This window comes from Mobula birostris, chromosome 4 (genome assembly GCF_030028105.1).
Source record: "Mobula birostris isolate sMobBir1 chromosome 4, sMobBir1.hap1, whole genome shotgun sequence".
NCBI lineage: Eukaryota > Metazoa > Chordata > Chondrichthyes > Myliobatiformes > Myliobatidae > Mobula > Mobula birostris.
In genome coordinates, this window is record NC_092373.1 from 208,755,208 (window position 1) to 208,767,327 (window position 12,120).

At 44.3% G+C, this 12,120-nt stretch overlaps 1 protein-coding gene across 1 annotated transcript in view; it reads left to right on the forward strand.

Annotated features, from left to right (window-relative positions):
* The window catches only part of fbxo41 (F-box protein 41), a 225,460-nt gene that overhangs the window by 17,180 nt on the left and 196,160 nt on the right, over window positions 1–12,120 (forward strand). The window lies entirely within an intron of this gene.

The window sequence follows — 12,120 nt, forward strand, 5'->3', positions numbered from 1 at the left end:
CATGATCAATGCCTCTCATCATCTTATACACCTCTATCAGGTCACCTCTCAACCTCTGTCACTCCAAGGAGAAAAGGCTGAGTTCACTCAACCTGTCTTCATTAGGCACGCTCCCCAATCCAGGCAACATCCTTGTAAATCTCCTCTGCACCCTTTCTATGGTTTCCACATCCTTCCTGTAGTGAGGCGACAGAACTGAGCACAGTACTCCAAATGGAGTCTGACCATGGCCCTATATAGCGGCAACATTACCTCTCGGCTCCTGAATTCAATTCCACAATTGATGAAGGCCAATACACTGTACGCTTTCTTAACCACAGAGTCAACCTGCGCAGCTGCTTTGAGTGTCCTATGGACTTGGACCCCAAGATCCCTCTGATCCTCCACACTGCCAAGAATCTTACCATTAATACTATATTCTGCATTCGTATTTGACCTACCAAAATGAACCATCTCACACTTATTTGGGCTGAACTCCATCTGCCACTTCTCAGCCCAGTTTTGCATCCTATCAATGTCCCGTTGTAACCTCTGATAGCCCTCTACACTATCCACAACACCCCCAACCTTTGTGTCATCAGCGAACTTACTAATCCATCCCTTCACTTCCTTATCCAGGTCATTTATAAAAATCACGAAGAGTAAGGGTCCCAGAATGGATCCCTGAGGCACACCACTGGTCACTGACCTCTATGTAGAATATGACCCGTCTACAACCACTCTTTGCCTTCTGTGAGCAAGCCAGTTCTGGATCCACAAAGCAATGTCCCCTTGGATCCCATGCCTCCTTACTTTCTCAATAAGCCTTGCACGGGGTACCTTATCAAATGCCTTGCTGAAATCCATATACACTATATATATTGCTCTACCTTCATCAATATGTTTAGTCACATCCTCAAAAAATTCAATCAGGCTCGTAAGGCATGTCCTGCCCTTGACAAAGCCATGCTGACTATTCCTAACCATGTTATACCTCTCCAAATGTTCATCAATCCTGCCTCTCAGGACCTTCTCCATCAACTTACCAACCACTGAAGTAAGACTGACTGGTCTATAATTTGTTGGGCTATCTCAACTTCCTTTCTTGAATAAGGGAACAACATCCACAACCCTCCAATCCTCCGGAACCTCTCCCGTCCCCATTGATGATGCAAAGATCATCGCCAGAGGCTCAACAATCTCCTCCCTCACAGTAGCCTGGGGTACATCTCATCTGGTCCCGGTGACTTATCCAACTTGATGCTTTCCAAAAGCTCCAGCACATCCTCTTTCTTAATATCTTAATATCTACATGCTCAAACTTTTCAGTCTGCTGCAAGTCATCACTACAATCACCAAGATCCTTTTCCATAGATACTATGACACTACAGATACTGAAGTATCTGCTATTCATCTGCTATTTCCTCCGGTTCCATACACACTTTCCCACTATCACACTTGATAGGCCCTATTCTTTCATGTCTTATCCTCTTGCTCTTCACATACTTGTAGAATGCCTTGGGGTTTTCCTTAATCCTGCCCGCCAAGGCCTTCTCATGGCCCCTTCTGGCTCTCCTAATTTCCTTTTTAAGCTCCTTCCTGTTAGCCTTATAATCTTCTAGATCTCTAACATTACCTAGCCCTCTGAACCTTTTGTAAGCTTTTCTTCTTGACTAGATTTACTAGGGCCTTTGTACACCACGGTTCTTGTACCCGACCATAACTTCCCTGTCTCATTGGAACGTACCTATGCAGAACTCCACACAAATATCCCCTGAACATTTGCCACATGTGATAGACAGATGAATTCACCCTGCAATTTGAGAGAGAGAAGCTAAAGTCAGATGTATCAGTATTACAGTGGAATAAAGGGATTTACAGAAATATGTGCGAGGAGCTGGACGAAGTTGATTGGAAAGGGACACTAGCAGGGATGACAGCAGTGGCTAGCAATGGCTGGAGTTTCTGGGAGCTATTCGTAAGGCACAGGATAGATACATCTCAAAGAAACGGAAATATTCTTAAGGCAGGATGACACAACTGTTGCTGACAAGGGAAGTCAAAGTCAACATGAAAGTGAAAGAGGGCATATAACAGAGCAAACATTAGTTGGAAGTTAGAGGGTTGGGAAATTTTTAAAAACTAACAGAGGCAACTAAGAAAACACAATGAGTGGGGAGAAAGGTGAGATATGAAGGTAAGCTAGCCAGTAATATCAACAATGATACCAAAAGTTTTTTCGGGTATACTGTGGCATGCAAAAGTTTGGGCACCCCGGTCAAAATTTCTGTTACTGAGAATAGCTAAGTGAGTAAAAGATGAACTGATCTCCAAAAGGCATAAAATTAAAGATGACACATTAATATTTTAAGCAAGAAAACTTTTTTTTAATTTCCAGCTTTTACAGTTTCAAAATAACAAAAAAGAAAAAGGGTCTGAAGCAAAAGTTTGGGCACCCTGCATGGCAGTACTTAGTAACACCCACTTTGTCAAGTATCACAGCTTGTAAACTCTTCTTGTAGCCAAAGGCATTTACAAGCTGTGATACTTGCCAAAGGGGGTGTTACTAAGTACTGCCATGCAGGATGCCCAAACTTTTGCTTTGGGCCCTTTTCCTTTTTTGTTATTTTGAAACTGTAAAAGATGGAAATAAAAAAGTATTCTTGCTTAAAATGTTAAAGAAATGTGTCATTAACTTTATGCCTTTTGGAAATCAGGTCATCTTTTACTTGCTTAGCTATTCACAGTAACAGAAATTTTGACCAGAGGTGCCCAAACTTTTGCATTGCACTGTATAAGGAGTGAAAGAGAGGCAAGTGTAGATTTTGGATCACTAAAATAATGTGGCCATCACTGAATCGTGGCTGAAGGATGGTTGTAGTGGGGAGCTGAATGTCCAAGGTTACACATTATATTGGAGGGATAGGAAGGTAGGCTGAGAGAGTGGTGCGGTAAAGAATGGTATCAAATCAGTAGAAAGATGTGACATAGGATCAGAAGATGTTGAATCCTTGTGGGTTAAATTAAAAAACTGCAAGGGTAAAAGGACGTTGATGGCAGTTATATACAGGTGTAAAACTTGGCTCGATCAACTCACGTTTGTCTATGAGTGTTACGCACTCACAACCCTGAGGAAAGTACCGGTTACTGCATGTAACACCAAAAGCATCAACAGCAATAGAACACATCTGCAGTCTGGTTTTGCCGTGAACAAAAACTGTTTCATTAGTAACTATTAATTATAGTAAACTTAAACCAGATAATCCAAGAGTTAGATGTTAGGCATATATAGGTGTATAGTTAAAGTTCTCAAACTTAACAAGCTCAGGTGGTAAAATGATACAGTCTTATGATGGTGTGGTAAGCAAATTCAGTTCAATTCATGGGATTGAAGTGAGAGACAGGATTTGTAATCCAAACAAACAAATGTCGTCGATCTTCTCGTTGTCTTCCGAATCCTTCAGGTCAGCCAAATTGACTACAGAAAAGGGGGTCCCTTCTTGTAATGGTGAACCACCCATCCAGGTGAGGGTTCAACACACCGGTGGCTCCCACAGGGTCACCCTTACACGCACGGCGATGACCACTGATCGACCTCTTCTGATCGATCCACAACTCCCCTCGTGGGCACTCAAAGAGCTCAGTGACTCTTTCGTCACCAGCCTGTATGCATCTCCTCTGTGTGTCTGCAGGAAAGACAGTTCACCTTGCTTAAATGCACTCACACTGAATACCAGCCGTCCATCATGTAACTCCTCCTCTCTCGCTCTCTCGCTGTCTCTCTCTCTCTCTCTCTCTCTCTCTCTATCTCAACTCAAGAGTCCGTCACGAGGAGAAACTGCTGTCTGCCTGCCATACTGTGTCTCCCGTTTGCGTAGATGCTGTGTAATGCACCCCGGTACAAACCCACAGCGTAAAACAGCAGACAGTACACAATATGCGATTTAAATGATTACACTTTATAACTCTTATTTTGTGATGTGGTTAGTAGAAAAGCAAAATAGTAAAGAAAAGGGTGCCATTTTAGTTTATTTTAACCAGGCCGTGCACAAGTAAATTCGTTGGAGCTCACGGAACCAGGTCTCCTTTCCACCAACCGATCTCCTCCGAACTCCGTCGACTCTCAGCTGGGACCAGACCCGGTGGTCTACCAGAGTGATCCACATGCATCCGTCCTCTTCTCTTCTCCTTGACGAAAGCTGGCACAGTAACTCCAGCTCCCACGCATACAAAATAGAATAACGTGACTTCCATTGGTTAATTCCCCGTTATCTGCAGTTATAGCCCAAACATCGCAGCTACAGAGAAACATTACCTCATCAGAGAAGCCATTTCATTATTAGCAGTTAACATTACTGAGAACCCCCCTACATTCTCCCCCCACCAAGTTTAGTCATGCCCTCATGACGCTCAGAGAATTCGCCAACCCTTCCTGCAAAACACAGAGCCCAACCCAAGTGCAGAAAGCAGTGACCTAACTCCCCAAAGCAGTAGAGACCACACCCCGTTCCCCAGACGCTACATAGGCCAACCTATCCGGGCGGGCGGAGGGGGGGGGGAGGTTCCTAATCCTCTGACACCTCCGTACCCCCTCTTCTAACTCTTCAGGCTCAGACACTACTGGAGACACTTTGGGGCTACCTGGTGAAACATCCCGCGATCTGTCACTCAAACCCCCCTGTCTCGTGTTCAGGCCCCACCTCCTCTTCTTCAGAGTGCTGCTGTACTCCCGGCTGCCCACCAATAGCCCCCCTCGCCTCACCTGACGCAGTGCAAGAGATCCCGGGTTCAAATCCCAGACGAGCCCCAGCAATGTACCAAAGGACCCCCAAAACCAAAAGACCCGATTCTGGAAGGATTAGTGAGACCCCGCTCCAGCGTGTTGCTACGGAATGAGGGAATCTATGCTAAAACATAGAAAATAGGTGCAGGAGTAGGCCATTCGGCCCTTCGAGCCTGCACCGCCATTCAGTATGATCATGGCTGATCATCCAACTCAGAACCATGTACCAGCCTTCCCTCCATACCCCCTGATCTCTTGAGCCACAAAGCCATGCTCGACACTGGGTTGCAGGTCATGTTATTGTACCGTTCATTCTACAACCAATATTTAAAGCATTCCCCCCCCCCCCCCCAGGGGACGGACAATGCAGAGGGCTACGGGTGGCGGGGGTTCCGCGAGGAGAGGGGCAACCGGGGTAGCGTGTGCTGTATCTGTGGGGAAGAGGGACACTTCCGGTGGGAATGTGAGCGGCAGGAAGCCCCTCGGAGAGCGAGTCTCCGGGCATCCAAGCAGGGAGAGGTGTCGGGAAACTTAGAGGAGACCCAGTGAGGGAATGGCCTAGTGTCTCTGGGGGAACACGTTCCCAGCCTGAGAGGTTTAATCGGACCTTGCTAGACATGCTTGCGACACACACGTCTTTCCTCTTCTCTTCTCTTCTCCTTGACAAAAGCCCACACACTAACTCCAGTTCTCACACATACAAGATAGAATAACGTGACTTCCATTGGTTAGTTCCCCCTTACCTGTAGTTATAACCCAAACATCGCAGCTACGGAGAAACATTACCTCATCAGAGAAGCCATTTCATTATAACACTACAGAGGAATTATTTTATTATTAGCAGTCAACATTACTGAGAACCCCCCTACACAGCCCTCCACCACAGATTACAACAGGAAATAGAAAAGACGAGTCAAAAGGGCAATGTTATGGTAGTCATGGGAGATTTTAACATGCAGGTCAATTGGGAAAATCAGGTTGGTAATGGATCTCAAGAGAGTGAATTTGTTGAATGCCTAAGAGGTGGAGAGCAGTTTGTCGCTGAGCCTACTAGGGGATCAGCTATACTGGATTGGGTGTTATGTAATGAACCAGAGGCGATGAGGGAGCTTAAGGTAAAAGAACCCATAGGAACCAGTGATCACAATGTGATTGAGTTCAACTTCAAATTTGATAGGGAGAAAGTAAAGTCTGATGTAGCAGTATTTCAGTGGAGTAAGGGAAATTACAGTGGTATGAGAGAGGAGTTGGCCAAAGTAAATTTGAAGGAGCTGCTGGCAGGGATGTCAGCAGAGCAGCAATGGTGTGAGTTTCTGGGAAAAATGAGGAAGGTGCAGGACACGTGTATTCCAAAAATGAAGAAATATTCAAATGGTAAAATAGTACAACCGTGGCTGACACGGGACGTCAAAGCTATTGTAAAAGCTAAAGAAAGGGCATACAACAAAGCAAAAATTAGTGGGAAGATAGAGGATTGGGAAGTTTTTAAAAACCTACAGAGAGCAACTAAAAAATCATCAGAAGGGAAAAGATGAAATATGAAAGCAAGCTAGCAAATAATATCAAAGTGTATAGTAAATGTTTTTTCAAATATGTTAAAAATAAAAGACAAAATGAGAGTGGATACAGGACTGCTAGAAAATGAGGCAGGAGAAATAATAACGGGGAATAAGGAGATTGCTGCTGAACTAAATGAGTATTTTGCATCAGTCTTTACTGTGGAAGACGCTAGCAGTGTGCCTGATGTTGTACTGTGATGTTGTGTGTAGCCTGACCTCAGTGGTTGGGAAGATGTTGGAGTCAATTGTTAAGGATGAGGTGATGGAGTACTTGGTGACACAGGACAAGATAGTACAAGGTCAGCATGGTTTCCTTCAGGGAAAATCATACCTGACGAACCTGTTGGAATTCTTTGAGGAGATTACAAGTAGGATAGATAAAGGGGCTGCAGTGGATGTATATTTGGACTTTAAGAAGGCCTTTGTCGAGGTGCCACACATGAGGCTGCTTACCAAGTTCAGAGCCCATGGTATTACAGGAAAGTTCCTAACATGGTTAGAGCATTGTCTGATTGGTAGGAGGCAGCGAGTGGGAATAAAAGGATCCATTTCTGGTTGGCTGCCAGTGACTAGTGGTGTTCCGCGGTGGTTGGTGTTGGGACCACTTCATTTTATGCTGTATATAAATGATTTAGATGATGGAATAGATGGCTTTGTTGCCAAGTTTGCAGATGATATGATGATTGGTGGAGGGGCAGGTAGTGTTGAGGAAACAGGTAGGATGCAGAAGAACTTGTACAGATTTGGAGAATGGGCAAGAAAGTGGCAAATGAAATACAATGTTGGAAAATGCATGGTCATGCACTTTGATAATAGAAATAAATACGCTGACTATTTTCTAAGTGGGGAGAAAATCCAAAAATTTGAGTTGCAAAGGGACTTGAGAGTCCTTGTGCAGAACACCCTGAAGGTTAACTTGCAGGTTGAGTTGGTGGTGAGGAAGGCAAATGCCATGTTAGCATTCATTTCAAGAGGTCTAGAATACGAGAGCAGGGATATGATGCTGAGGCTTTATAAGGCACTGGTGAGGCCTCACCTTGAGTATTGTGAACAGTTTTGGGTCCCTCATGGGCTGGCATGGAGAGGGTCCAGAAGAGGTTGGCAAGGATGATTCCAGGAATGAAAGGGTTATCATATGAGGAATATTTGACGGCGCTGGGTCTGTACTCACTGGAATTCAGAAGGATGGGGTTGGAGGATCTCACTAAAACCTTTTGAATGTTGAAAAGTCTAGACAGAGTAGATGTGGAAAGGATGTTTCCCATGATGGGAGAGTTTAGGACAAGAGGGCACAGCCTCAGGGTAGAGGGACACCCTTTCAAAACAGAGATGTGGAGAACTTCTTTAGCAAAAGGGTGGTGAATTTGTGGAGTTTGTTGCCACATGCAGCTGAAAAAGCCAGGTTGTTGGGTGCATTTAAGGCAGGGATTGATAGGTTCTTGATTGGACATGGCAACAAAGGTTAGTGGGAGAGGGCCAGGAAATGGGATTGAGGAGGAGATAAAAAGGATCAGCTATGATTGAATGACGGAGCAGACTCGATGGGCCAGATGGCCTAATTCTGCTCCTGTGTCTTATGGTTTTATGGTCTAAAATGATGCTGGAGATACAATAATGGATAAGGAAATGGTAGATCAACTGAATAAATATTTTGCACCATTTTTCACTGTGGAAGACACAAGTAGTATGTCGGAATTTCGAGAGTGTCATGGGGCAGAAGTTACACGCATAAAAGTTGCTGGTGAACACAGCAGACCACCAGCAACTTTTATGTGTGTTGCTTGAAATTCCAGCATCTGCAGATTTCCTCGTGTGGGGCAGAAGTTAGTACAGTTGCTATTACTAGGGAGATGGTGCTTAGGAAATTGAAAGGTCTGAAGGCAGATGAGTTCCCTGGAACTGATTGACTACACCCCAGGGTTCTAAAAGTAGCTGAAGAGATTGTGGAGGCATTAGTAATGAGCTTTCAAGAAATAATTGATCTGGCGTAATTCCGGAGCACGGCAAAATTCAAGAAGGGAGAGAGGCAGAAAAAGGTAAATTATAGGCCAGTCAGCCTGACCTTAATGGTTTGGAAGAACTTGGTGCGGTTTTCGTGTTCTTGGAGGCACATGACAAAATAGGCCAAAGTCGGCAGGGTTTCTTTAAGGGAAAACCTTGTTTGACAAACTTGTTGGCATAATTTGAAGAAATAACAAGCAAGATAGACAAAGGAGAATTGGTGGATGTTGTGTACTTGGATGAAAAGGCACTGCACGTGGTAGTGACCACAACTCTATCTCCTTCTCCATACTGCTGGAGAGGGATAGGAGCAGACAATTTGGGAAAATATTTAACTGGGGTAAGGGAAAATATGATGCTATCAGGCAGGAACTTGGGAGCATAAGTTGGAAACAGATGTTCTCAGGGAAATGCACAGCAGACGTGTGGCAAATGTTCAGGGAAGTGTTCTGCATAGGTATATTTCATTGAGGCAGGGAAAGTATGGTAGGGTTAAAGTACCATGGTGTACAAAGGACGTAGAAAATCTAGTTAAGAAGAAAAGAAAAGCTTACAAAAGGTTTAAGAAATTAGCTACTATTAGAGTTCTAGAAAATTACAAGGTTGCTAGGAAGGAGCTTAAGAATGGAGAGCTAGAAGGGGCTATGAGAAGGCCTTGGTGAGCAGGGTTAAGGAAAACCCCAAGGCATTCGACAAATATGTGAAGAGCAAGGGGATGAGCCATGTGAAAATAGGACCAATCAGGTACGATACTGGAAACATGTGCATGGAGTCAGAGGAGGTAGCGGAGGTACTTAATGAATACTTTGCTTCAGTATTCACCAGGGAAAAGGACCTTGGCCATTGTGGGGATGACTTACAGTGGACTGAAACACTTGAGCATATAGACGTTAAGAAACAGGATGTGCTGGAGCTTTTGAAAAGCATTGAGTTAGATAAGTCACCGGGACTGGATGAGATATGGAATGCATTGCTGGCGGCGGTGGTAGAAGCGGATACGATAGGGTCTTTTAAGAGCCTCTTAGATAGGTATATCGAGCTTAGAAAAATAGAGGGCTATGTACTAGGGAAATTCTAGGCAGTTACATGCTCGGCACAATGTTGTGGGCCGAAGGGCCTGTAATGTGCTGTAAATTTCTAAGTTCTAAGGTAAGAGCCTAGGGTATTGCAGGAAAGATACTAGCATGGATAGAGCATTGGCTGAATGGCAGGAGACAGAGTTGGGAACAAAGGGATCCTTTTTGGATGGGCCGCTGATGACCAGTAGTTTTTTTTTAGGGTTCTGTTTACTTAGAAAACCTACAGCACAACACAGGCCCTTCGGCCCACAAAGCTGTGCTGAACAGGTCCTTATCTGAGAACTACCTAGGCTTACCCACAGCCCTGTATTTTTCAAAGCTCCATGTACCTATCCAAAAGTCTCTTAAAAAACCCTATCGTATCCGCCTCCATCACCATTGCCGGCAGCCCATTCCACACACTCACCTCTCTCTGAGTAAAAAACTTACCCCTGACTTCTCCTCTGTACCTTAGATATTTACATTTTATATCAACAACTTGGATGAAGGAATTTATGCCTTTGTGGCCAATATGCAGATATGAAGAGGGGTGGAGGGACAGGTAGTTCTGGGGAAGCAGAGAGCTAAAGAAGGACTTCAACAGATTAGGAGAAAGGGCAACAAAGTGACAGATGGAATATTGTGTCAGAAAGTGTATAGTCATAGTCATACTTTATTGATCTCGGGGGGAAATTGGTTTTCATTACAGTTGCTCCATAAATAATAAATAGTAATAGAACCATAAATGGTTAAATAGTAATATGTAAATTATGCCAGTAAATTATGAAATAAGTCCAGGACCAGCCTATTGGCTCAGGGTGTCTGACCCTCCAAGGGAGGGGTTGTAAAGTTTGATGGCCACAGGCAGGAATGACTTCCTATGACGCTCTGTGCTGCATCTCGGTGGAATGAGTCTCTGGCTGAATGTACTCCTGTGCCCACCCAGTACCTTATGTAGTGGATGGGAGACATTGACCAAGATGGTATGCAACTTAGACAGCATCCTCTTTTCAGACACCACCGTGAGAGAGTCCAGTTTCATCCCCACAACATCACTGGCCTTACGAATGAGTTTGTTGATTCTGTTGGTGTCTGCTACCCTCAGCCTGCTGCCCCAGCACACAACAGCAAACATGATCGCACTGGCCACCACAGACTCGTAGAACATCCTCAGCATCGTCTGGCAGATGTTAAAGGACCGCAGTCTCCTCAGGAAATAGAGACAGCTCTGACCCTTCTTGTAGACAGCCTCAGTGTTCTTTAACCCGTCCAGTTTATTGTCAATCGTATCCCCAGGTATTTGTAATCCTCCACCATGTCCACACTGACCCCCTGGGTGGAAACAGGGGTCACCGGTACCTTAGCTCTCCTCAGGTCTACCACCAGCTCCTTAGTCTTTTTCACATTAAGCTGCAGATAATTCTGCTCACACCATGTGTGGCCATGCACTTTGGTAGAAGACATAAAAGTGTAGACTATTTTCTAAATGGAGAAAAAATTCAAAAATCTGAGGTTGAAAGAGACTTGGGAGTCCTTGTGTAGGACTCCCTAAAGGTTAATTTGGAGGTTGAATTGGTAGCGAGGAAGGCGAATCCAACGTTAACATTCATTCCAAGAGGACTAGAATATTAAAAACAAGGATGTAATCCTGAGGGTGTATAAGGCACTGGTGAGGCCTCACTTGGGGTATTGTGAGCAGTTTTGGGCCCCTTATTTAAACTAGGATGTGCTGACATTGGAGAGGGTTCAGAGCAGGTTCACGAAAACGATCCCGGGAATGAAAGTGATTGAAAGCACTGGACCTCCAGTTGCTGGAGCTTAGAAGAAAGTTGGGGGGTGGAGAGATCTCATTGAAACTTACAGAATGTTGAAAGGCCTCTAGAGTGGATGTGGAGATTATGCTCCTTGGTGGGGGGAAGTTAGGACCAGAGGGCACAGCCTCAAAATAGACAGACATTAATTTAGATGAGGAGAAATTTCTTTAGCCAGAGAGTGGTTAATCTGTAGAATTCATTGCCACATTATGGAGGCCGGGTTACTGGGTGCGCTTAAGGTGGAAACTGATAGGTTCTTGATTAGTCAGGGTGTGAAAGGTTATGGGGAGAAGGCAGGAGAATTGGGTTGAGAGGGAAATGGTGGAGTAGACTCGGTGAGCTGAGTGGACTAATTATTCTGCGGTTATATCATATGATCTTGCGGTCTAATATTTTTACTCAGTTCCTGAAATGCACTGCTTGAGAGTGGAAAAGGCAGGTACTTTCACAGCATTTCAGATATATTTGGATATTAATGACTATTTTCCATGGGAAACGGAATGAGTATAGATATATATATGTGCTTGGCAGCATGAACAGGGTATACTGAAGGTCCTATTTCCATGTTGTATGACTCTAGTCAGTTTAAAATTGTTGAGAGGGTTTGTTAGTTTTCATTTTTATTTCAGTTGTGACAAAGGGTCTTTGATCTGAATGTTAACTTTGTTTCCTTCTCAACAGATGCTGCCTAACCTTTCTGTTTCCAGCATTTTTTTGTACACATTGCCTCAGGAAATTAACACAGAGCCGTACAGCACAGTAGAGAGCCTTCGATATTGTGCTGACCTTTTAACCACCTCTAAAATCAATCTAATCCTTGCCTTCTATCATGTATGTGCCAATGTAACATTTTCTTAAATTCCCTAATGTATCCGCCTCTACCACCACCCCTGGTAGCACATTGTTCACTCCCACCGTTCTCTGTG